Source organism: Hyla sarda, unplaced genomic scaffold, assembly GCF_029499605.1.
Source record: "Hyla sarda isolate aHylSar1 unplaced genomic scaffold, aHylSar1.hap1 scaffold_1625, whole genome shotgun sequence".
NCBI classification, from domain to species: Eukaryota; Metazoa; Chordata; class Amphibia; order Anura; family Hylidae; genus Hyla; species Hyla sarda.
In genome coordinates this window covers 53,645-79,632 of record NW_026608263.1, presented here as the reverse complement: position 1 = coordinate 79,632, position 25,988 = coordinate 53,645, and the positions used below count along the sequence as shown (strand labels likewise).

Genomic DNA, 25,988 nt, shown 5'->3' with positions numbered 1-25,988 from the left:
GCCCTATGCATTGACCCGATATGGCAGTATCTTCGGGTACAGTGCACCACCCCCTTACAGGGTTAAAAAGAAAGATTCCTACTTTCATTGCTACCTGCTTGCTGGCTAGCCAGCTAGCCAGCCCTGTGGGCCTTGCTGCTGCTGCAGCCAAAAAACAAAAGGTGGTGCTGCTGCTGCTTCTGCTGCTTCTGCTTCTGCTTGTGTCTGGCCGCTGTTGGAGCGTCCAGGCACAGGACTTCTGCTGCTGCTGACTAAATGGCCTCCTTAATTGGATCATTTGAGTAGCCAGCACACCTGTGCAGGTAGGGCATGACATGATAGGCAGCTGCCTTGATAGCGGGTGGGTGCTGAATGTTCCTAATTGACAAAATAAGATTAATGCTTATGAAGAAATATAAAATCTCATCCCTTCCCCAATATCGCGCCACACCCCTACCCCTTAATTCCCTGGTTGAACTTGATGGACATATGTCTTTTTTCGACCGTACTAACTATGTAACTATGTAACATAACATGGGGGGGGGGGGGGTCTCCTGGCTGTTCACACAGGTGTGTCATTGCTGTACATTGACCATGCATTGCTTCTGTGGTATTGCAAAGGCAAAGACAAATGCTTCCAGCCATCCATTGCACTAATGGATTGGTCATCAGCTGGCTGTCTATGTCCCGCATCAATATAGACCAAAGTACAGAGGGTTAGGCTATGCTATTGTGCACCTACCTGATGCATCAGAAGGTGCGAGGCCCTTGCTAAATTCTGTGCACAGACTTTGAGATCTATACTTTAGACTGTGTCTAAACCTGCTCCAACATGGACTGACATTCTGGCCTACTTTCAGCCAATGCGACTTGTCTGTCGCTGAACAGTCGCTTTTTATGTATTCAGCACCTATGTATAATGTTGTAAAAATGCTCTAGAAGCTAAAGTCGCAGAAATGTCACACATATTTGGCCTGCAACTTTCTGTGCGACAAATTCAGACAGGAAAAATCAGTATAAATCCTTAGAAAATTATCCCCCAGTGTCTCCATCTGCTGGCGGTATTGAATAAGCATTGCTGCACTGATGGGGTATGCATTAGACGAAAAAAAAGAAGAAAAAGAAGAATAATACGCCCAGAAAAGAGGCGAAAAGGAGAAAAACGTAAAAAAACGTGAAAAAAAAGTAAGAGGAAGAGAAGGGAAAAAAAGGTGGAAATGGGTTTAAAAGTGATTTCGGCGGAGAAATATATATTTGTGGTCGTGGCCCATGATAGTGGAATTGGACGTACTTACCAATGCTTGTCTTGATCTGTTTGTTTCACAACTCGTCCACCTGTAAAACACATCCTGCCACTGAACACACATGCCTTAACCTGGACTGATACTAACTGACCCTTACTACTGAATCTTAACAGCGGTTGAATTGTGCCCAAACCGCGAACGAGGGCACGCCTATAGTGGGCATGCCCTATTGGTGATAAATGAAAAATGGGTTTGGGAGGGTGGGCAACGCTGTGCGATGAACGTGCCGGCTTGCAGAGAGGCCGAACGTTAAATACACCCGGCCCCTCCCACAAATTCAGCCGTAGGCTTCTCACTTGTGGTCGTGGCCCATGATAGTGGAATTGGACGTACTTACCAATGCTTGTCTTGATCTGTTTGTTTCACAACTCGTCCACCTGTAAAACACATCCTGCCACTGAACACACATGCCTTAACCTGGACTGATACTAACTGACCCTTACTACTGAATCTTAACAGCGGTTGAATTGTGCCCAAACCGCGAACGAGGGCACGCCTATAGTGGGCAAAAAATGATAACACGGTTAGGTAAATGGTGAAAGCAAAATTACTTTTATTTATTACAGCACTAAAAATTTGAATACATCCGCCATTTCTAACTGGGGGTTGGGAATGTATGCCGCATAGGCATCTGATTTCCATCTTCCTAATTTTTTTAATATATGGACCGGTACTCCGTGTTTGGAGGCTGCGGAGGCTGCTCCAATGCGGAACGAGTGTCCTGAGTAGCAGCGTGGGTCAAGACCTAACAGCCTAATCAACGTGCGTACATGACTGACAAACTGAGCGGTGGTGAGAGGAGCTGAATCAAAAGGCAGCAGTGGCCTTAACTCTGGTTTGCCATTCATGATGTTTACCCACTCCGTGAGTACCGCAAGAGGGCACCAGGGGTTACCGGAGGGATAATACCGCACCATGGTGGACTCCCTGCAGGTTTTCGTGACCCGTAGTGTGAGCTCTGCATGACTTTGCTTAATGCTGAGTTGGCCTATGTCTACGAAAGGTGCTGAACGTGACGCACAAGTGATCTCCCCAGGCCTCAAAAACCCATAAAGCGCCAAATATATGCCGACCTTGATAACCTTGCTGTGGAACCACCCGAACGGGGCGGAGTCGAGAAGATTCGACATGTTTCTGAAGATTTCCCCTGTAATAGGTTGCCGTGTACCCACCCGCGGGATGGAGGTAGAATTAACCCCTTTTAATGCCGCTTTGATAAGATGTATTGAGCATATGGAAGGCTCTTCAGGGAATTGTAAAGCATGGTAGTGTTGAATTCCGGATATATGTAACTTGATGGAGTTGTAAGACAAGCTCAGGTCAGAGTGGCAAAAGGCAATGAACTGTAGTATAGTGGAAATGCTAAAGCCCCAAGGCAAGGCGTGTCTGTCCAGAAACGAGCTGTATAAGCTGATGGCTGCTGCGTAAGCCTTCCTTGTCCTTGGGGCTAATGAACTCCTCACTAAAGTTTCTGCTATCAGGGAGTAACGCCTCAATCCAGAGTTAGCACCCGATGTGAAGGCACTGTGGTGGCTACTGGCTCCGCACCTGGTGAGACCTGGAAAAAAAGATCATAGTTACCCCTAGACAAGGCATCAGCCGCTGTGTTGCAAGTTCCAGCTATGTGTACTGCAATGAAGTTGAAATTGTGTTGTAGTGCTATCCATACTAGCCTGCGCAAATAACTCATGACCTGTAATGATTTGGATCTACCCTTGTTAACTGTCTGTACTGTGGCCAAATTGTCACAGAAAAACGTGACCGTGGATTTGGACCATGAGGATCCCCAGACGTGTGCTGCTGCCACTATGGGATACACTTCAAACAAGGCGGAAGTGCGGCTGAACCCAGGGACATCCATAACCTCTGGTGGCCATCGGCTGGCCATCCACTGCTCGCCATGGATTGCTGCGAAACCCAGTGTGCCTGTGGCATCCGTGTACACCTTAGGGGAGTCGAGAGTGACAGCTGGCAAGAAAATTGACACCCCATTCCACTGACTGATGTGATCATGCCACATGTGTAAGTCTGCCAACGCTTCAGGACCTAACTTGACCGGACTACCTGACTTTGTTGCTAGTGACAGTAGTGCCAACAGCCTTGATACAAAAGATCTACCCTGCGGAATTATCCGCATTGCGAAAGCTAGCATGCCTAGCAAGCTCTGTAGTTCAACCCTTGATGTCACTCGTGTTCTCATGAATTTCTGGATGGTTTCTTTAATTCTACTGAGTTTGTCTGCGGGCAGGCTGGCCTGCATTCTCTCTGTGTCCAGTACCACACCTAGGAATGTAATCTTAGCTGATGGTCCCTCCGTTTTCCCATGAGATACTGGTATACCCAGGGTGTCGAATAAAGACCTCAGTGCTAGCAGACTGTTGGGATTACCGCCTGGGGGATCTAACAGGAGAAAGTCGTCCAAGTAATGTATGACGTGTCTACAACCTGACACATTTACCAGTACCCAGTGCAATGCTCTTGCTAGCTGTTCGAACAACCACGGGCTGCTCTTGGAGCCGAACGTGAGTCTTGAGGCGAAATAGTACATGCCCTGCCACTTTATGCCATACCACTTCCACAACTCTTCTGCTATTGGTAGCAACTTGAAGGCATCGGCAATATCTGCCTTTGCTAACCATGTACCTGGTCCCAACTGAAGAATATTTTGTATAGCGAGGTCGACTGAAGCATATTTCATAGCAAATTCTTCAGATGGGATCAGGGCATTCAGGCTGGGTACTACAGAAGAATATGGGGCAGATAAGTCGTAAATTAAACGTTTTTTATTGGAGAATTTCCCTGTCACCACCCCGACCGGACTGACCCTCCAGACTTCGAATGGTGACGTCTGGAATGGCCCGATGATGAAGCCTTTGGTTAACTCCTGTTGGATTAATTCCGTAACGACCTGGGGTTGCTGCGTGGCTGACCGTAAATTTTTGCACTCAAACGTAGATTGAGGTAAAGACACTAAGCCTGTGTGGAAACCCAACCTGAAGCCTGTGAGTAACCATTGTACCCAGTCTCGTTCCGGGTGATCTGCCAACACACCAGCCAGCGCATCCACCTGGACCCCGCCTAGTCACGACTGCTGTGACCTCTGAGAGCACAATGAGCTGGGATGGGCCCGGAAGCAGAGCAAGCACACGTGCAACAACCTGCAGTTGCTGAAATTGCAACTTGCCAAGTTGTAGTTGTTGCATACCTGGCTCCTGCCCAGGTACCTCACAGGGCGCCCCAGTTTGTCTACAGCAGTCGAGAACTTGTGCCCGGGAGCAGGAGAAGCCGTGACCCCCCTACTGGTACTTGGCTCAGGCTCGTGGCTGGCGCTGGAACACCACGGGGCTGTGTGTGAAATAGACTGGCAGATGGTGCAGGTCGGAGCCTTCAACCCAGCAAAATGCTTACAAAACAGTTCGGTGTCTACCACTCCCCAGTCTGTTTCGTAAGCGAACTGACTGACCCCTGCCGCAGCCTTTGCCGCAAAGGACTTGTGGTACTCGTAGAAGTACGACCCGCCGTATTTGTACGCAAACTCTGATAATTTGTACAAATACAGGTCCAGCTCTTCCCTCCTCTCTGGTTTCTCAGTACAGATCACATCCCTGTATAGGCTGAAAGCAATCACAAACTCTACTATAGTGAGCTTGCGGTTTAACCTGGCATCCTTGCTCTTGAAGACCACCGAGACCTCCCCACATGCTACCGTCTTCGTCTCAGTGACGTCTTGGGTGCTGATAAGCAAGGATGCCAGGTTAACGTCCTTGCCGTCCAGAATATCCTTGCGGATGGAAGCGGGAATGAAGTGTGATGGCGTGATTTTTGGAGGAGTTGTTCCCCTACCTACAGGAGTTGCCACCATAGGCGTAGCTGGGGTTGCGGGTGCAACCGCCGCGAGGGGAACTGATGCTTGGGACGCACTACCCCTCTCGAATGTGTCCATTCTGGATTCCAGGCTGGACATGGAGGACAACATGCTGTTCATCATAGAATGCAGTTGTGCCAGGGACGTGGCTACTGTCTGCCCTGACATGTCCTGCTGACTGCCGCTCGCTTCCTGTCCTGATGTTAGCAGCTTGTATAATTCTGCTTTCCTAGCTGCCGCCGGAAATGGAATTCCCTTCTTGCGAAGCTCCTCCATCAATCTGGGAATTGTCCAGGATCTGTACGCCGTGCCTATTCCCTGCTCGGAACTCCTGGCAGGGGTTTCTGGGACAGACAACGTGTCTTCGATGTCTGATGCGTTCGACATAATGCCTCCACCTGTCCGGGCCATGACGGGTGCCGGGGAGAGATTAATAAAACATGAAAACCATGTATGCCTTCCGACTCTAGTTGATAAGCCCTTCTGCTACTAACCTGCCAACTACCACCGTCAACCGTCAGGCAAGGACCTAGGACAACACGATATATTAACACATGCTATAACATTCCTACTATCGACTCAGGTGCCTACCACCTCACCGTGTACTACCTAGACCAACTCTCCTGGCTCGTTGACCGTGACTATACTAGACCATCCCAATTGTCGTGAAAACATGATCGTGGGACAGTGAAACCGCCAACATTTACACCATCGTGACATAAGGTTCTAAGGCCTGCGGAGCACAAGCCCCTGTCGTGGACCGTGTGAACGCAACGTGTCGCCTCGTGCGAATTGCTCTGAAAATGTGTCCGCAACTGTCTTGTCGTGGTTCCGTCCTGCAAGATGTTTCGGGAGATAGTCTAATTATAAGTGTATTGCTCTGAAGACGTGTCAGCAGCAATGAGTCGTAGCTACCCTCCTGAAGAACGTGTCAGGATAAGTGGATCTGCGCTTAATCGTACGTGTGCCGTGTGGTATGCTCTGAAAACGTGTCAGCAGCAAACCAGATGTAGGTTACCCCCCTGAAGACGTGTCAGGACAACGGGTTAAATTCCTACCAATGAATGACGTATGGTATGCTCTGAAAACGTGTCAGCAGCCAATAACTGTTATGTCCCCCCCCCCCCCGCCACCCTGCATGCGTGTCAGGGTGACGGTTCACTTCTATTCAAGTGTGTAGCGCGATGGCATGCTCTGAAAAACGTGTCAGTAGCAAACCAGCTGTAGGTTACCCCCCTGAAATCGTGTCAGTACAACGGGTTAACTCCTACAAAAGTGCGTAACGTGTGGTATGCTCTGAAAGACGTGTCAGTAGCAAACCTGGCTGTAGGTCACCCCCTGAAAGCGTGTCAGGATAACAGGTTAAACTCCTACATATGTGCGTGACGTGTGGTATGCTCTGAAAAACGTGTCAGTAGCACACCTGGAAACGAGTTGAAGATGACCAGCTGTGAATGCTGCCCCTAAATCGTGTCGGACTGCAGTTGTTGGTTACTCTTATGAGTCCGTAACGTGAGCTATACGGTGTGCTCTGGCCACGTGCCAGTAGTCCTTGTTATGCGGGAGTGTCAATGTTTGCTCCTGTGTGGCGTTCCGTATGTCCTGTGATGCTAGCCATGGGGCCTGTCCAAGGAATGACACCCGTCCCCCTTTTTTATTTTTTTTTTATACGACCATGCCCCCCACATGTACATGCATACGCATCTGCACCCACCCTCTGCATGTGCGTACACCTGCGCATGCATGCCCTGACGCGTCAGACGCCAATAGTCGTTTCAGAGGTTTACTGTTATGTCCCCCCCTGTGTTGGCCCCTGTTCTGTTGTCATATACTGAGATCTATCCGGATGAGCTGCGGCTGTTGACCCCCTGGAGACATGACCTCCGCCCCACTGCACGTGGTATCCCCGTGATCACATCTCCAGAGTAGTCACAGCCTGTGCCTTGTCAGATCAATCATAGCTGTCAATGTATCTCAGTAATGTGCATCAACTGTGACAACTACCGGTTCCCAGTGCTAATACATATACCTTGGAACATACCTATGAGTTTTGACTGTTTTGCCAGGACTTGTCCTACGCACTTTTAAGCCTATAAAGTATAAATGCATAATGTAACAATACCCAGCCACATAGTACGTTATCCCATCGTCAAGATTGAAGACCTTGTACCCTCCTTCTTGTCAGCGATATGCATGGCACGTACCCTGTCACAACCACCGCCGGTGATCACTCAGAAATAACGACATAACAAGTTATCACCATCCTCAGTACCGACATGCTGCCAATCAACCCCCCCCTCACAGACTCTGCACTGCCATCTAAGCGTCCCTGGCAGAATCAGTTGGCTGCGAATCTGCCGTCCCCCCTGCGAGGAACCGTTTGCGGGGCTGTACGTTTCACGGGCGTGGCCACTAAAGGCCCCTGTATCCAGCGCTTACCCGTCCTCTGGATTCAGTCCTGGAGATCGATGCGTGTCCCCTGGCTGAACGCCCGCCGTTCACCTGACCGGAACCGGAAATCCCCGCTTGCTGACGTCCCTTCCTGTAACGTCTCCAACGCTGTGCGAACAACGCTGTGCGATGAACGTGCCGGCTTGCAGAGAGGCCGAACGTTAAATACACCCGGCCCCTCCCACAAATTCAGCCGTAGGCTTCTCACATATATATATATATATATATATATATATATATATATATATACGCGCACACACACACATATATATAAACGTATTCTCCGTTGAGATATTGCAGCCGCTGCTGTGTCCAGGCCCAGGAGCCTTAGCACTGTGCTGTGATGTCACTCAATACCACTGACATCACTAGGTGTAAACAACATCTCTCCTTTGCTGTGTATGTGACTATGGAGCTGTTTGGTGATGTCGTCTATTATGGCCTTCATAGAAGCAACAGGAGATTGTTGCATCCATCTAGAACCCTCAGAACTACAGTGCTATGATGTCACTCACTTCCACAGGCCTTGCAGAGTGTAAACAACAACAACCCAGCTTTGTTGTGTATGTAACCATAGGGATTTGTGATGTCACCTAGAACCTTCACAGCAGCGACAGCTTTATGAGGAGCATCAGCACTGCTCTGCCTGAGCAGAACCATCACCGCCATAGGTTGTCAAATAACCCGGGTTTAACCCACACAGGTAAGTCCAATGGGGTGCAGGCATGTCCTCTATGCTTACAGCTTCCCGTGGGTGTTGGTTTGATACCGTTTGGGGACAGCCAAGGAGGCATCTGCAGGCAACAAAGGTAGGTGTGTGCTTGTGTGTGTGTTTCCTATGCAGATCCTAAGCCCAGTGTCACATGCAAGTAGGAGGAGTAAGAAGGGTTCCTGGCAAATCCGGGTTATGGATTGCATTTAAAAAGGCCCCGTGGGAGTGCAATGGGCCCCTGTCTTGCTGCTTAGCAATAATGGTATGGGTTTAGGTTCTGCTGTGTGTACTGGTGGTTGACTGCCCCCCAGCCCAGAGTGTGCATGGAAAATTGTCTGGCAGCCTCCCTGACAGCAAGCAGTGATAGTGCCCATGAAGGGCACCTTGTTGGGCCCGCCCCTTTCATGGTTATCGCTTCTCGGCCTTTTGGCTAAGATCAAGTGTAGTATCTGTTCTTATCAGTTTAATATCTGATACGTCCCCTATCTGGGGACCATATATTAAATGGATTTTTGAGAACGGGGGCCGATTTCGAAGCTTGCTTCCGTCGCCCTATGCATTGACCCGATATGGCAGTATCTTCGGGTACAGTGCACCACCCCCTTACAGGGTTAAAAAGAAAGATTCCTACTTTCATTGCTACCTGCTTGCTGGCTAGCCAGCTAGCCAGCCCTGTGGGCCTTGCTGCTGCTGCAGCCAAAAAACAAAAGGTGGTGCTGCTGCTGCTTCTGCTGCTTCTGCTTCTGCTTGTGTCTGGCCGCTGTTGGAGCGTCCAGGCACAGGACTTCTGCTGCTGCTGACTAAATGGCCTCCTTAATTGGATCATTTGAGTAGCCAGCACACCTGTGCAGGTAGGGCATGACATGATAGGCAGCTGCCTTGATAGCGGGTGGGTGCTGAATGTTCCTAATTGACTAAATAAGATTAATGCTTATGAAGAAATATAAAATCTCATCCCTTCCCCAATATCGCGCCACACCCCTACCCCTTAATTCCCTGGTTGAACTTGATGGACATATGTCTTTTTTCGACCGTACTAACTATGTAACTATGTAACATAACATGGGGGGGGGGGGGGGTCTCCTGGCTGTTCACACAGGTGTGTCATTGCTGTACATTGACCATGCATTGCTTCTGTGGTATTGCAAAGGCAAAGACAAATGCTTCCAGCCATCCATTGCACTAATGGATTGGTCATCAGCTGGCTGTCTATGTCCCGCATCAATATAGACCAAAGTACAGAGGGTTAGGCTATGCTATTGTGCACCTACCTGATGCATCAGAAGGTGCGAGGCCCTTGCTAAATTCTGTGCACAGACTTTGAGATCTATACTTTAGACTGTATCTAAACCTGCTCCAACATGGACTGACATTCTGGCCTACTTTCAGCCGATGCGACTTGTCTGTCGCTGAACAGTCGCTTTTTATGTATTCAGCACCTATGTATAATGTTGTAAAAATGCTCTAGAAGCTAAAGTCGCAGAAATGTCACACATATTTGGCCTGCAACTTTCTGTGCGACAAATTCAGACAGGAAAAATCAGTATAAATCCTTAGAAAATTATCCCCCAGTGTCTCCATCTGCTGGCGGTATTGAATAAGCATTGCTGCACTGATGGGGTATGCATTAGACGAAAAAAAAGAAGAAAAAGAAGAATAATACGCCCAGAAAAGAGGCGAAAAGGAGAAAAACGTAAAAAAACGTGAAAAAAAAGTAAGAGGAAGAGAAGGGAAAAAAAGGTGGAAATGGGTTTAAAAGTGATTTCGGCGGAGAAATATATATATATATATATATATATATATATATATATATACGCGCACACACACACATATATATAAACGTATTCTCCGTTGAGATATTGCAGCCGCTGCTGTGTCCAGGCCCAGGAGCCTTAGCACTGTGCTGTGATGTCACTCAATACCACTGACATCACTAGGTGTAAACAACATCTCTCCTTTGCTGTGTATGTGACTATGGAGCTGTTTGGTGATGTCGTCTATTATGGCCTTCATAGAAGCAACAGGAGATTGTTGCATCCATCTAGAACCCTCAGAACTACAGTGCTATGATGTCACTCACTTCCACAGGCCTTGCAGAGTGTAAACAACAACAACCCAGCTTTGTTGTGTATGTAACCATAGGGATTTGTGATGTCACCTAGAACCTTCACAGCAGCGACAGCTTTATGAGGAGCATCAGCACTGCTCTGCCTGAGCAGAACCATCACCGCCATAGGTTGTCAAATAACCCGGGTTTAACCCACACAGGTAAGTCCAATGGGGTGCAGGCATGTCCTCTATGCTTACAGCTTCCCGTGGGTGTTGGTTTGATACCGTTTGGGGACAGCCAAGGAGGCATCTGCAGGCAACAAAGGTAGGTGTGTGCTTGTGTGTGTGTTTCCTATGCAGATTCTAAGCCCAGTGTCACATGCAAGTAGGAGGAGTAAGAAGGGTTCCTGGCAAATCCGGGTTATGGATTGCATTTAAAAAGGCCCCGTGGGAGTGCAATGGGCCCCTGTCTTGCTGCTTAGCAATAATGGTATGGGTTTAGGTTCTGCTGTGTGTACTGGTGGTTGACTGCCCCCCAGCCCAGAGTGTGCATGGAAAATTGTCTGGCAGCCTCCCTGACAGCAAGCAGTGATAGTGCCCATGAAGGGCACCTTGTTGGGCCCGCCCCTTTCACGGTTATCGCTTCTCGGCCTTTTGGCTAAGATCGGGGTTTATTGCCTCGGTCGGCGCTGAGGGTGCGAGTGAACTGCGCCGCGACTAGCTGCGTAGGTGATCAAGACTGTGGTACTCGTTACCGACAGATTTGGAAAGATGGCTGGATCCAACATGTCTGCAGTGGAGAAGACCGTACGCATCAAGGTGCTAACCACGGATCGTCTAAGAAACAGCATTGAATACATCGGCCATACCATTGTGGAGCGACTGGCAGGATTTTCCTTGAGCGACCTCTTTTGTGTCCAGGAGAACAAGCGCCAAGGTATTTATGACGTGTCCTTCTTATATGATGCTGACTGCCAGAACTTTTATGAGTGCTTAAAACGGAACAGTGGAAGTGAGGTTTTGCGGGATGTGTCCTTTTATCCCCTTTTTGAAATGGGGACAAAGACTTTGTTTATCCACATGTACAATCCGTTTGTTGATGTCTCTATGATTAAGAACTTCTTGAGCATCTATTGTGAGTCTATTGCTGGTGGTACTAAGCAGACAAGCAGCATTGGTGTATTTAATGGCACGTATAAGTTCTTTGTGAAGTTGCGGCTTGATGGAGATTGCATTGGAGGCGTTAAGCACCCTCCGGCGAACTTTACCATTGCTGGTTTCAGAGGTTATCTCTATTACTACGGACAGCCATCTTTCTGTAGAAATTGTCTATTGTTTGGACATGTGAAGGAGGCCTGCCCTGGCAGTAAGAAATGCAGGAACTGTAAGCAACCGGGGCATGAGGCGGGTGCATGTCCACACCCGAGGACCTGTGACCTATGTGGGGAAGCTGGCCATGTGTACAAGAACTGTCCAGTGTTGAAGAGGAGGGAGGAGGAGAGGAGAATGGAAGAGGAAATGGTGGAGAGGAGGAGGGCAGCTGCAGCTGCGGCTGCAGTGGTTCCTGCAAGAGAGAGCGTTATTATTGGAGAGGTACAGAGTCCTGTGGTGGTAGAGGAGCAAATGAAGGTGGTGGAGGAGCAAGTGGTGGTGGAGGAGGAGCAAATGGCGGTGCAAGTGGAAGAAGGGGAGATTGAGGATGCTCCCAGTCCCCCGGCTGAGGAGTCGCCGCAAATTGAAGAGTGGTCTTCTTCTGAGGGTGAAGACCGTGAGGAGAGACATAGAGAGAGAGAGGATGACTTTGATCTTTTTCGTCCCCCCAAGAAGACGGCCAGGAAGCTTTCTGGTGGACAGATGGAGTCGACGCTGGTGGCTACGGACAATCGGTATCAACCGCTATCTGAGAGCGACATGGATGCGTGCTCTGCGGGAGAAGCTTCTCCCACACCGCTGAGGAAAGCTACCTAAATAACTTTCTTCTTTTCTGTCAAATTCTTCCTTAGGGTTGTTAAGATGGTGGTATGTCTTTTTTAGTCGGTTCTATAAACGTTAGAGTCTTTAGAAGTAAAGTCAGAAGGACAGTAATTTTGGAGGACTTGGCAGGCAAAAAAGCGGACATTATTTGTTTGCAGGAATGTGGGCTAAATGATATTCCGGGGAAGGGAGAATGGGCTTATGGTCCTGCTGTTTGGTCGGTGTCTGGGCATAATAGGAATGATGGGGTAGGGGTGCTTTTTAAGAGCTTTAAGTTTGAAGTTTGTAGTTATGTGGTAATAGAGGAGGGGAGGTGTATCATGGTGGAGGTTAAGGTGCAGGGGGTTAAATTTAGGTTGATAAATGTGTATGCGCCGGTAAGGAGGGAGGAGCGGGTGGGGTTGTTGGAGGTAATTAAGAGGTTTCTGCCGGGTAAAATACCTTTGGTGTGGGTGGGGGATTTCAATTGTGAAATTGAGGGGAATGTGGATGTATCTGGGAATATTCTTAAAAGTATGGTGTGTGACTTTAAGTTAAAGGATGTGGCTGAAGCGTGTGGAGTGTGTCCTTTGTTAGATACATATTATTCTGATAGTGGAAGTCATAGTTCCAGACTTGATATGTGTTTTGTGTCTAAGGGTGTGTTATGTAAGAATTATATGCAAGAAAAAGTAGGATATTCAGATCATGAGTATGTGTGTTGTGAGTTAGTATTGGATGCAGATTGTGTGAGTGGGAGGGGTGTATGGAAATTAAATGTTAAATTGTTGGAAGTGGAAGGAGTGTATGATAGATATGTTAATAAGTATAGGGGTTGGTGTAAGAAAAAGAATGATTTTCCTGATATATTGTGTTGGTGGGAATGGGTTAAGGGTCAAACAAAAGTTTTCTTTAAAAGAGAGGGATATAAGCGGAATGCTGGGAGGAAGAAGAAGTATGAATGGTTGAATAAAAGATTGGTGTTTCTCAATAAGTTAAAGAAGTATGGCTGGAGTGTGGGTGAGCAGATTGAGGTTGTGAAGAGTGATCTAAAAAATTGGTTGAATGAGAAAGGTAAAGAGTTGATGTATCAAGCAAAACTTGATAAGTTAGAGAAAGATGAGAAATGTTCGAGATATTTCTTTAAAAAAGTTATTGGGAAGAGAGAGGATATGGTAAGAGTGTATGATGATGATGGCTGTCTGGTTAAAGGTAAAGCTGTGTTGGGAGTGGTTAAAAGTTTTTATGAAGAGTTGTATGCGGTAAAAGATTGTGAAGAGGACTTGCAGGATGAAGTGTTGAGAGTGCTTGATAAGAGGGTGGATGATAGTGAATATGGGACTCTGATGAGAGAGATTGGAGAGGAGGAAGTGAAGAGGACTGTGGATAGTATGTCAAGAAATAAAACGCCTGGAGAGGATGGGTTGCCTGTTGAATTGTATGCTTGGATTTGGGATGTTGTGAAGGATGATTTGGTGGAAGTGTATAGGTATATGTGGAGGAAGGAGAGAATGGTGGAAAGTATGAAGAGTGGAGTGGTTGTGTTGATTTATAAGAAAGGTGATGTGAATGATGTGAGGAATTGGAGGCCGATAACTTTGTTGAATGTAGATTATAAGGTGTTTGCTAAAATAATTACAAATAGGATGAGAGATGTGGTTGAGCAGGTGATTGGAGAAGAACAAGTGTGTGGAGTGCCTGGGAGAAGAATAAATGAAAATTTGTGTTTGTTGAGAGATTTGTTATGGGATAGTATGAGTAGGAAACAGGAGGTTAGAGTGATGTCGATAGATTTTGAAAAGGCGTTTGATCGTCTGTCACATAGGTTTTTGTTTAGAGTATTAGTGAGAATGGGATTCCCGGGTGATTTTGTAAATGTTGTAAGGATGCTGTATGATGGAGTATATAGTAAGGTTTTGATAAATGGTTGGATGTCTGAGAAGGTGAAAGTATGTTCTGGTGTAAGGCAGGGTTGTCCGTTGTCCCCTATGGCTTTTATATGTGCTATGGAGCCATTATTAGAGATGTTGCGGCGGGATAAGTGTGTTAGAGGTTTAAAAATTCCAGGGAGTGGTGGGAGAGAAGTCAAAGTTTTGGCCTACATGGATGATGTGTGTATTTTGGGAGAGTCTGTGGCTGTTATGAGAAGGGCAAAGTTACTAGTTGGATTGTTTTGTGGAGCGTCTGGGTTTAAGGTGAATTGGGACAAAAGTGAGTATAAATGTTTTGGTAGTATGCAAGGAAGTGAGGATGTGGGTATGAAGAATATTGAAGGTGGTATTCAGGTTTTAGGTGTTAAAATGGATGAAAGATTGGATGGGAGAGAAAGTTGGGATGATGTAGAGAAGAGAGTGTCCAAAAAATTGAGTCTTTGGAGGTTGAGAGATTTGTCTATGGTTGGGAAAGTGCTGGTTGTGAAAAGTGTAATATTGCCTATTTTATTGTATGTGGCAATAGTGTTTCCGCCAAGTTATATGGTTTTAAGGAAGTTAAAAAGAATTTTGTTTGTGTTTTTTTGGGGTACAAAAGTGGAAAGAGTGAGGAGAGAAGTTGTGATGAAGGATGGTAGTAAGGGTGGAATGGGATTTCCAAATCTAGATGTGTATTTGGGGGTGAATGTGGTGTTTGCGGTTAGAAGGATGATGAGAGGAGAAAAGAATTTTGCATGTATGTTGAGATATTTAGGTGGGCGTGTGTTATGCAAATTAGGTTGGCTGGAGAGAGATCTGAGAGTGCCTTATGCGTTTGTGTGCCCAAGTTGGTATTTGTATGTGGAAAAGTTTTTGGAGAGTTACAGGTTGATTGGTGTGAGAAAGGAGTTGTTTGAAAGTAAGAAGAATGTGTTTGGGTATGTCGCCGCAAGTGAGGTGGAGTGTCCGATTAATATGGTAAGAGGCCAGGATGTGTCTAAGGTGTGGAAGAGTTTAATGACAGATGGAATATCAAATAGACAGAGAGAGATAGGATGGCAGTGTTTGCATGGAGCCTTACCAGTAAGAGAGTTCCAAAGGAATAGAGGTATTGGAAGGAGTGAAATATGTCCGAGGGAAGATTGTAGTGGGGTTGAAAGTGTGATGCATGTGATTTGGAATTGTGACATGGCTCAGAATGTATGGAGAGGGATAGGTCCGTTGTGTAAGGAGTTGACTGGGATAAATAGGTTGTCATATGAGGTTGTGATGTTTGGTCTTAGTATGATTGGAAGAAAGAATGAAAGGGTGTTGTTTGTGTTGTTGGCGATTGTGAAGGAAGTCTTGTGGGATGTTAGAAATTTATATGTGTTTAAGAGAAAAGATGTGACTGTGGAAGGAAGTTTAAGAATGATTCTGGATAGGTTGTACACCGTTTATTTACGTGATAAAAAGAAATTAGGTGAAATAGATGCAGAGGGGATATGGAAATTTTTGAAGTGGAGACATGTTGTAAGGGTGTAATGGTGATGGTATTTGAATTTGTTTTGAATTTGCTTTGAACAAATAAAGAATGACCTAATGATGAGTTAGACTTCACCATGAGTCAAAAATGATGCGTTATCTAAGTGGTGTTTAGTCTAAACCTGAAGGTTTATAAAAAAAAAAAAAAAAAAAAAAAAAAAATCTGTTCTTATCAGTTTAATATCTGATACGTCCCCTATCTGGGGACCATATATTAAATGGATTTTTGAGAACGGGGGCCGATTTCGAAGCTTGCTTCCGTCGCCCTATGCATTGACCCGATATGGCAGTATCTTCGGGTACAGTGCACCACCCCCTTACAGGGTTAAAAAGAAAGATTCCTACTTTCATTGCTACCTGCTTGCTGGCTAGCCAGCTAGCCAGCCCTGTGGGCCTTGCTGCTGCTGCAGCCAAAAAACAAAAGGTGGTGCTGCTGCTTCTGCTGCTTCTGCTTCTGCTTGTGTCTGGCCGCTGTTGGAGCGTCCAGGCACAGGACTTCTGCTGCTGCTGACTAAATGGCCTCCTTAATTGGATCATTTGAGTAGCCAGCACACCTGTGCAGGTAGGGCATGACATGATAGGCAGCTGCCTTGATAGCGGGTGGGTGCTGAATGTTCCTAATTGACAAAATAAGATTAATGCTTATGAAGAAATATAAAATCTCATCCCTTCCCCAATATCGCGCCACACCCCTACCCCTTAATTCCCTTGTTGAACTTGATGGACATATGTCTTTTTTCGACCGTACTAACTATGTAACTATGTAACATAACATGGGGGGGGGGGGTCTCCTGGCTGTTCACACAGGTGTGTCATTGCTGTACATTGACCATGCATTGCTTCTGTGGTATTGCAAAGGCAAAGACAAATGCTTCCAGCCATCCATTGCACTAATGGATTGGTCATCAGCTGGCTGTCTATGTCCCGCATCAATATAGACCAAAGTACAGAGGGTTAGGCTATGCTATTGTGCACCTACCTGATGCATCAGAAGGTGCGAGGCCCTTGCTAAATTCTGTGCACAGACTTTGAGATCTATACTTTAGACTGTATCTAAACCTGCTCCAACATGGACTGACATTCTGGCCTACTTTCAGCCGATGCGACTTGTCTGTCGCTGAACAGTCGCTTTTTATGTATTCAGCACCTATGTATAATGTTGTAAAAATGCTCTAGAAGCTAAAGTCGCAGAAATGTCACACATATTTGGCCTGCAACTTTCTGTGCGACAAATTCAGACAGGAAAAATCAGTATAAATCCTTAGAAAATTATCCCCCAGTGTCTCCATCTGCTGGCGGTATTGAATAAGCATTGCTGCACTGATGGGGTATGCATTAGACGAAAAAAAAGAAGAAAAAGAAGAATAATACGCCCAGAAAAGAGGCGAAAAGGAGAAAAACGTAAAAAAACGTGAAAAAAAAGTAAGAGGAAGAGAAGGGAAAAAAAGGTGGAAATGGGTTTAAAAGTGATTTCGGCGGAGAAATATATATATATATATATATATATATATATATATATATATATATACGCGCACACACACACATATATATAAACGTATTCTCCGTTGAGATATTGCAGCCGCTGCTGTGTCCAGGCCCAGGAGCCTTAGCACTGTGCTGTGATGTCACTCAATACCACTGACATCACTAGGTGTAAACAACATCTCTCCTTTGCTGTGTATGTGACTATGGAGCTGTTTGGTGATGTCGTCTATTATGGCCTTCATAGAAGCAACAGGAGATTGTTGCATCCATCTAGAACCCTCAGAACTACAGTGCTATGATGTCACTCACTTCCACAGGCCTTGCAGTGTGTAAACAACAACAACCCAGCTTTGTTGTGTATGTAACCATAGGGATTTGTGATGTCACCTAGAACCTTCACAGCAGCGACAGCTTTATGAGGAGCATCAGCACTGCTCTGCCTGAGCAGAACCATCACCGCCATAGGTTGTCAAATAACCCGGGTTTAACCCACACAGGTAAGTCCAATGGGGTGCAGGCATGTCCTCTATGCTTACAGCTTCCCGTGGGTGTTGGTTTGATACCGTTTGGGGACAGCCAAGGAGGCATCTGCAGGCAACAAAGGTAGGTGTGTGCTTGTGTGTGTGTTTCCTATGCAGATCCTAAGCCCAGTGTCACATGCAAGTAGGAGGAGTAAGAAGGGTTCCTGGCAAATCCGGGTTATGGATTGCATTTAAAAAGGCCCCGTGGGAGTGCAATGGGCCCCTGTCTTGCTGCTTAGCAATAATGGTATGGGTTTAGGTTCTGCTGTGTGTACTGGTGGTTGACTGCCCCCCAGCCCAGAGTGTGCATGGAAAATTGTCTGGCAGCCTCCCTGACAGCAAGCAGTGATAGTGCCCATGAAGGGCACCTTGTTGGGCCCGCCCCTTTCACGGTTATCGCTTCTCGGCCTTTTGGCTAAGATCTTGTATCTTGTCAAGGGGCTCTGAGTTCGTCGAACCTTCGGCCTTGAGGCATCGGCGGTTTTTTAGCCGTCTTAAGCCTCATGCTGCTATAGGAGGAGGACTTACAAAGAACGGGAAGGCGATCCCCCATGGCGACCCTTAGGTTTGCTGCGCATACTGAAACTCGGATTAAGAACACCTTCCGTATTGAAGTGGATGAGGAGAAAAAGGAGAAGATGACTTTGGAATTTTTTGTCAAGAGAATTATGCTGGATTTATTGCACATTCAGAGAGAAGATGTGTTTTGCCTAAAAGACCCAGGTAAAGGACTTTTCATTCTTACCTTGACTTCCGCATCTGCATGTGACCATATGTTTGAGAAAGTTCGGGAGCTTGCCAATGAGGAGGATATGAAAGGACTTGTTTTCATTGCTCTATATTCTAATGGCGATGTTCCACTGGTGGTTACTATGCACGATCCATACGTGGATATAAGAGACATTGTCTTATTTTTAAACCAATATTGTGCGGAAGTCAAATACTCTCATAAAATAATGAATGCAATGGACTTTTGGACTGGAAAGCATAAGTTTGCTGTTAAGTTCAGAGAAGATGTGAGAGGAATTGGAGGTCTGTGTCGCCCACCTGCAAATTTTTTAATTGGGCGTAAACGTGGCTATTTATTCTACCCTGGGATGCCGTATTATTGCAGGAAATGCCATGAATATGGTCATACACAAGAATCTTGCAAAGAGGAAGTGGTTATTTGCAAAAGATGTGGCCAAAAAGGCCACACCACTTTGGACTGTCAAAATGAGATTCTGTGTAATGTGTGTAAGCGGAAAGGACACGCTTTTAAGGATTGTCCTCAACGCTCCTGGGCCAATATTGTGGCTACGTCGGCTGGTCCCTCGATGAGGAAGAGCTCCATGGATGCTGTGCCTGTGCCTAAGACCCACACCCTGAAAGTGATGCCTGAGTCTTCTGCTACCGGAATTCCTGTGATACCTGCTGTGGCTCATGTCTCCAAAAGCATTGTGTCCCCGGGGAAGGTCGTGGGACCTGAGACAGAAGTGAGGGGTTCTCCTCTCATGGAAGTTGAGGGTCCTGGACCGCCCAGAAGGGATACAGAGGAGATGGATGTAGAAGAACGGCGAAAGAGGAAAAGCAGAGACCGGAAAGAGGAAAAGGGCCTTAACATCAAAAGGAGTGGTCGAGTTAGTGCGGACGAGGGGAACGTGGAGATTGTCTGCCAAAAGGTTATAACAGCATCCGACCCTGTTAATATTGAGGAATTTGTGTCACCACCTACAGATTGGGGTTCTTTGTCTGAGGATAATGAATGACCCAGGAGCTACCAAGTGTTAATATCTCCTCCTTCAATGTGAGGAGTTTGAAGAGCCCAGAGAGGAGGGCTGCTTTATTTTCTTTCTTGTCTTCTTTGCCTACAGACATTTTATTTTTACAGGAATGTGCCATTGATTATGATATCAATTATTCATCTTTGAGATCTGAATGGACTCTTGGCCCGTCTGTGTGGTCAGGGGATAATGAGAGGAAAGTGACTGGTGTTGGCATACTGTTCAAGAGCAGTGAGTATAAAGTTACCTCCTTCACAGACATTGTACCCGGTAGAGCCCTGCTCGTTCATATTATTTATAATGACATGAATATGAGACTTTTAAATGTATATGCCTCTCCAGATAAGGATGAAAGATCTGATTTATTAGAGAAAATTCAGTTTTATTTACCGGGTTCATCCCCGCTTATCATCGCTGGTGATTTTAATTGTATAATGGCAGGAGAGGAGCGGGCTGGAGGATCTGAACAAAGGAAAGATAAGACTGAAAAACAACTAAAGGATTTTATAGTTGATTTTAATTTAAAAGATTTGTGGAGAACCTCTTTCCCTAATGACCCTGGGTATACCTGGGGGAATAGCCTTTATATGTCAAGGATTGATTATATTTTTGCTTCTGGATTTGCATTTTATGGGAATATGCAATTGACTTCTACCTTTTTTTCAGATCATAAGATTTTATCTGCTACATGTAAGTTTGATGGGGTTTGCAGAGCCAAAGGAGTCTGGCGTCTGAATGTCTCTTTGCTTGAAGATGAAGAAATTAAATGTAATTTTATCTATCTTTTTAAAAAATTGCAGAACTCAAGGACTAATTTTAATTCTCTTTTAGCATGGTGGGAATTCTGCAAGGTAAAATTTAAAGAGTATTTTATTAAGATGGGTGTTAAAAAAACAAAAGAGAAATTGAAATGGTATAGAGATCTTAACACAAAACTACAAACCTATTATCAACTCAAAGAGCTGGGTGTATATGTAGATGATCTGATTTTAAGTGTTAAAAGTGATATTCAGAAGGCTATAACTAACAAAGGGAAAGAAATAATTTTTAACTCCAAAGTTGAATGTAAAGAGAAGGATGAAAAGTGTACAAGATTCTTTTTTAAAAAGGTAATGGAAACAAAAAAGTTAATGATTAACATTGAGGATGAAACTACTAATGTAGGAATGTTATCCAAAGCTAAATCCTTTTATCAAGATCTGTTTAATGAGAAACCCATTGATATATCTGCTGCTAATTTTCTCCTAAGCACTTTAGATTGTGGTTTAAGTAAGGAGGACCAAGATGCACTTTGCACAGAAGTAAGATGCCAAGAATTAGAAATTGCTGCTAAAAGTTTATCCACAGGTAAAACACCAGGTTCTGATGGACTTCCTGTAGAGTTTTATAAAACCTTTTGGGAGATTTTTAAAGATGATTTGCTTAATATTTTTAAGGAGGCTTTTAATTCTGATGTTCTACCTTTATCTTGGAGGAGTGGTATAGTGTCTCTGATCCCCAAAAAGGGGGATAGGAACAGCTTAGAAAATTGGAGACCAATTACGCTTCTTAATGTTGATTATAAGATTATGTCAAAAATTTTTGTTAACAGAATGAAGCCGTTTTTGTACAAGGTCATCCATGTGGATCAGGTATGTGGTGTCCCAGGAAGGAGTGTAGCTGAACCTTTAAATGCTATTAGGGACGTCATATGGTATCAGCAAGAGCGGAATCAAAATCTAGCCATTCTATCTCTAGATTTTCATAAAGCGTTCGATAGAGTATCACATTGTTTTTTATGGATGGTTTTACAACGCATGGGTTTTCCTAACATATTTATTAAGCAAATTGCTCTCTTATATAAAGGTTCTTTTAGCAGGATTTTAATAAATGGTTTCCTTACAGATTTTATTAATTTATCATCAGGGGTAAAGCAAGGCTGCCCTCTGTCTCCTATACTGTTTATATGTGCAATAGAACCTCTGTTAAACTTAATAAGGAATGATAAAATAATAAAAGGAGTGCCAGTTCCTGGAGGTAATAATGCCACCCTTAAAGTGTGTGGCTATATGGATGATATTAATGTTTTTTGTGAAAGTGCCTTCTCTTTACAAAGAGTTGTTGATGTTACTGATTTCTTTTGTAAAGCTTCTGCTTTTAAACTTAATTTATCTAAATGTGACTGTTTTTATATAGGTAAATGGGAAAACGTGCAAATACCAAACCTAAAATTACAGTCAGAAAAAATAAAAATCCTTGGAGTCATCTTTGATAAAAATAACAATGGTGAGGAAAGTTGGCTAATGGTAAAAGAAAAGGTAAAGAAAAAGGTAGACTTTTGGTCCCTTAGGAAATTATCCTTAGAAGGTAAAATTTTGGTGATTAAGGCTATGCTAATACCCATTATGCTCTATTTAAATATGATTTATCCTCCTAATGAACTTATGTCTAGGCAACTTCAGAGGATTCTCTTTGAGTTTCTATGGAGTTCTAAAGCAGAAAAATTAAAAAGAGATACTATGTATAAGTCACAAAAAAATGGAGGAAAACAGGTTCCCTGTATTAGAAAATTTTTATACTTAAGGTTTTTTAGTTGGTGTTTTAGGGGACTTTTTATGAAAAGTGTATGGTCCTGTTTTTTAAAGTACTCTGCGGGACATATTTTTAGAAAAAGAGAATGGGTGTTTTTATCATTATCTTCTCCTGTACTTTTAACTCCGCCTAAACATTATGCCATCTTAGAAAAAATTATACGTATGTATAACCTTAAAGACTTTGACTTGTTAACCTTGAGGGATGCTCGCAAGATAGAAGTACAGTTAAATTTGCAAGAAGAAATATGTATGGTCTCTAATTTTTCTTATAATAGGTGTGTACAAATATGGAAAAAGGTAAACGAGCCATATCTTTTTAATGAGCACAAGGATTTAGCATGGATGATTATCCATGAGTGTCTTCCGGTAAGATTTTTCCAATATAGAAGAGGTCTAAATGCTGTATGTGTCTGTCCCCGGGATAATTGCAATATAGATGAAACTGTTTTGCACCTTTTCTGGAATTGTTATTTTGCACAAAAGGTTTTTAGACTAATTGGTTCTTTATTGAAATTCCTAACAGGTCTAAAAGTTTTAAATCATGAAGTTGTTTTATATGGCAAAAGTGATGGAGTTACAAAAGAAAAAGAGAGAATTTTGTGGATTTTTATCAACTGTACAAAAAATGTATTATGGAAAGTTCGTAATATCCTTGTCTTCAAAAGAGATTTTATTTGTGAAAAAGAATGTTTGAAGATGATATACAGTGAAGTTTACTTGTACTATTTAATTGATAAAAAGAGATATGGGCAGAAAAAAGCATTAGCTATATGGAATTTACATTTATGGAAAACAGTATTTGATGTATTGTAAACATTTTTTGTGATGTATTTAAGTTTTTGAGTTTTTTCAATAAAAATGTAAAAAAAAAAAAAAAAAAAATCTGTTCTTATCAGTTTAATATCTGATACGTCCCCTATCTGGGGACCATATATTAAATGGATTTTTGAGAACGGGGGCCGATTTCGAAGCTTGCTTCCGTCGCCCTATGCATTGACCCGATATGGCAGTATCTTCGGGTACAGTGCACCACCCCCTTACAGGGTTAAAAAGAAAGATTCCTACTTTCATTGCTACCTGCTTGCTGGCTAGCCAGCTAGCCAGCCCTGTGGGCCTTGCTGCTGCTGCAGCCAAAAAACAAAAGGTGGTGCTGCTGCTGCTTCTGCTTCTGCTTGTGTCTGGCCGCTGTTGGAGCGTCCAGGCACAGGACTTCTGCTGCTGCTGACTAAATGGCCTCCTTAATTGGATCATTTGAGTAGCCAGCACACCTGTGCAGGTAGGGCATGACATGATAGGCAGCTGCCTTGATAGCGGGTGGGTGCTGAATGTTCCTAATTGACAAAATAAGATTAATGCTTATGAAGAAATATAAAATCTCATCCCTTCCCCAATATCGCGCCACACCCCTACCCCTTAATTCCCTGGTTGAACTTGATGGACATATGTCTTTTTTCGACCGTACTAACTATGTAACTATGTAACATAACATGGGGGGGGGGGGGGGGTCTCCTGGCTGTTCACACAGGTGTGTCATTGCTGTACATTGACCATGCATTGCTTCTGTGGTATTGCAAAGGCAAAGACAAATGCTTCCAGCCATCCATTGCACTAATGGATTGGTCATCAGCTGGCTGTCTATGTCCCGCATCAATATAGACCAAAGTACAGAGGGTTAGGCTATGCTATTGTGCACCTACCTGATGCATCAGAAGGTGCGAGGCCCTTGCTAAATTCTGTGCACAGACTTTGAGATCTATACTTTAGACTGTATCTAAACCTGCTCCAACATGGACTGACATTCTGGCCTACTTTCAGCCGATGCGACTTGTCTGTCGCTGAACAGTCGCTTTTTATGTATTCAGCACCTGTGTATAATGTTGTAAAAATGCTCTAGAAGCTAAAGTCGCAGAAATGTCACACATATTTGGCCTGCAACTTTCTGTGCGACAAATTCAGACAGGAAAAATCAGTATAAATCCTTAGAAAATTATCCCCCAGTGTCTCCATCTGCTGGCGGTATTGAATAAGCATTGCTGCACTGATGGGGTATGCATTAGACGAAAAAAAAGAAGAAAAAGAAGAATAATACGCCCAGAAAAGAGGCGAAAAGGAGAAAAACGTAAAAAAACGTGAAAAAAAAGTAAGAGGAAGAGAAGGGAAAAAAAGGTGGAAATGGGTTTAAAAGTGATTTCGGCGGAGAAATATATATATATATATATATATATATATATATATATATATATACGCGCACACACACACATATATATAAACGTATTCTCCGTTGAGATATTGCAGCCGCTGCTGTGTCCAGGCCCAGGAGCCTTAGCACTGTGCTGTGATGTCACTCAATACCACTGACATCACTAGGTGTAAACAACATCTCTCCTTTGCTGTGTATGTGACTATGGAGCTGTTTGGTGATGTCGTCTATTATGGCCTTCATAGAAGCAACAGGAGATTGTTGCATCCATCTAGAACCCTCAGAACTACAGTGCTATGATGTCACTCACTTCCACAGGCCTTGCAGAGTGTAAACAACAACAACCCAGCTTTGTTGTGTATGTAACCATAGGGATTTGTGATGTCACCTAGAACCTTCACAGCAGCGACAGCTTTATGAGGAGCATCAGCATTGCTCTGCCTGAGCAGAACCATCACCGCCATAGGTTGTCAAATAACCCGGGTTTAACCCACACAGGTAAGTCCAATGGGGTGCAGGCATGTCCTCTATGCTTACAGCTTCCCGTGGGTGTTGGTTTGATACCGTTTGGGGACAGCCAAGGAGGCATCTGCAGGCAACAAAGGTAGGTGTGTGCTTGTGTGTGTGTTTCCTATGCAGATTCTAAGCCCAGTGTCACATGCAAGTAGGAGGAGTAAGAAGGGTTCCTGGCAAATCCGGGTTATGGATTGCATTTAAAAAGGCCCCGTGGGAGTGCAATGGGCCCCTGTCTTGCTGCTTAGCAATAATGGTATGGGTTTAGGTTCTGCTGTGTGTACTGGTGGTTGACTGCCCCCCAGCCCAGAGTGTGCATGGAAAATTGTCTGGCAGCCTCCCTGACAGCAAGCAGTGATAGTGCCCATGAAGGGCACCTTGTTGGGCCCGCCCCTTTCACGGTTATCGCTTCTCGGCCTTTTGGCTAAGATCAAGTGTAGTATCTGTTCTTATCAGTTTAATATCTGATACGTCCCCTATCTGGGGACCATATATTAAATGGATTTTTGAGAACGGGGGCCGATTTCGAAGCTTGCTTCCGTCGCCCTATGCATTGACCCGATATGGCAGTATCTTCGGGTACAGTGCACCACCCCCTTACAGGGTTAAAAAGAAAGATTCCTACTTTCATTGCTACCTGCTTGCTGGCTAGCCAGCTAGCCAGCCCTGTGGGCCTTGCTGCTGCTGCAGCCAAAAAACAAAAGGTGGTGCTGCTGCTTCTGCTGCTTCTGCTTCTGCTTGTGTCTGGCCGCTGTTGGAGCGTCCAGGCACAGGACTTCTGCTGCTGCTGACTAAATGGCCTCCTTAATTGGATCATTTGAGTAGCCAGCACACCTGTGCAGGTAGGGCATGACATGATAGGCAGCTGCCTTGATAGCGGGTGGGTGCTGAATGTTCCTAATTGACAAAATAAGATTAATGCTTATGAAGAAATATAAAATCTCATCCCTTCCCCAATATCGCGCCACACCCCTACCCCTTAATTCCCTTGTTGAACTTGATGGACATATGTCTTTTTTCGACCGTACTAACTATGTAACTATGTAACATAACATGGGGGGGGGGGGGTCTCCTGGCTGTTCACACAGGTGTGTCATTGCTGTACATTGACCATGCATTGCTTCTGTGGTATTGCAAAGGCAAAGACAAATGCTTCCAGCCATCCATTGCACTAATGGATTGGTCA

At 44.7% G+C, this 25,988-nt stretch overlaps 4 non-coding genes across 4 annotated transcripts; all 4 read left to right on the top strand.

Annotated features, from left to right (window-relative positions):
• The first annotated feature begins 8,721 nt into the window (after positions 1 to 8,721).
• Positions 8,722 to 8,912, top strand: LOC130311355 (U2 spliceosomal RNA). The gene has a single exon (XR_008859760.1). It is a non-coding gene; the product is annotated as a U2 spliceosomal RNA (small nuclear RNA).
• Positions 8,913 to 15,872: 6,960 nt separating this feature from the next.
• LOC130311366 (U2 spliceosomal RNA) lies at positions 15,873 to 16,062 on the top strand. Its single transcript, XR_008859769.1, has one exon. It is a non-coding gene; the product is annotated as a U2 spliceosomal RNA (small nuclear RNA).
• A 6,867-nt stretch (positions 16,063 to 22,929) lies between these two features.
• LOC130311362 (U2 spliceosomal RNA) lies at positions 22,930 to 23,124 on the top strand. Its single transcript, XR_008859766.1, has one exon. It is a non-coding gene; the product is annotated as a U2 spliceosomal RNA (small nuclear RNA).
• A 2,082-nt stretch (positions 23,125 to 25,206) lies between these two features.
• LOC130311354 (U2 spliceosomal RNA) lies at positions 25,207 to 25,397 on the top strand. The gene has a single exon (XR_008859758.1). It is a non-coding gene; the product is annotated as a U2 spliceosomal RNA (small nuclear RNA).
• The last annotated feature ends 591 nt before the right edge of the window (positions 25,398 to 25,988 follow it).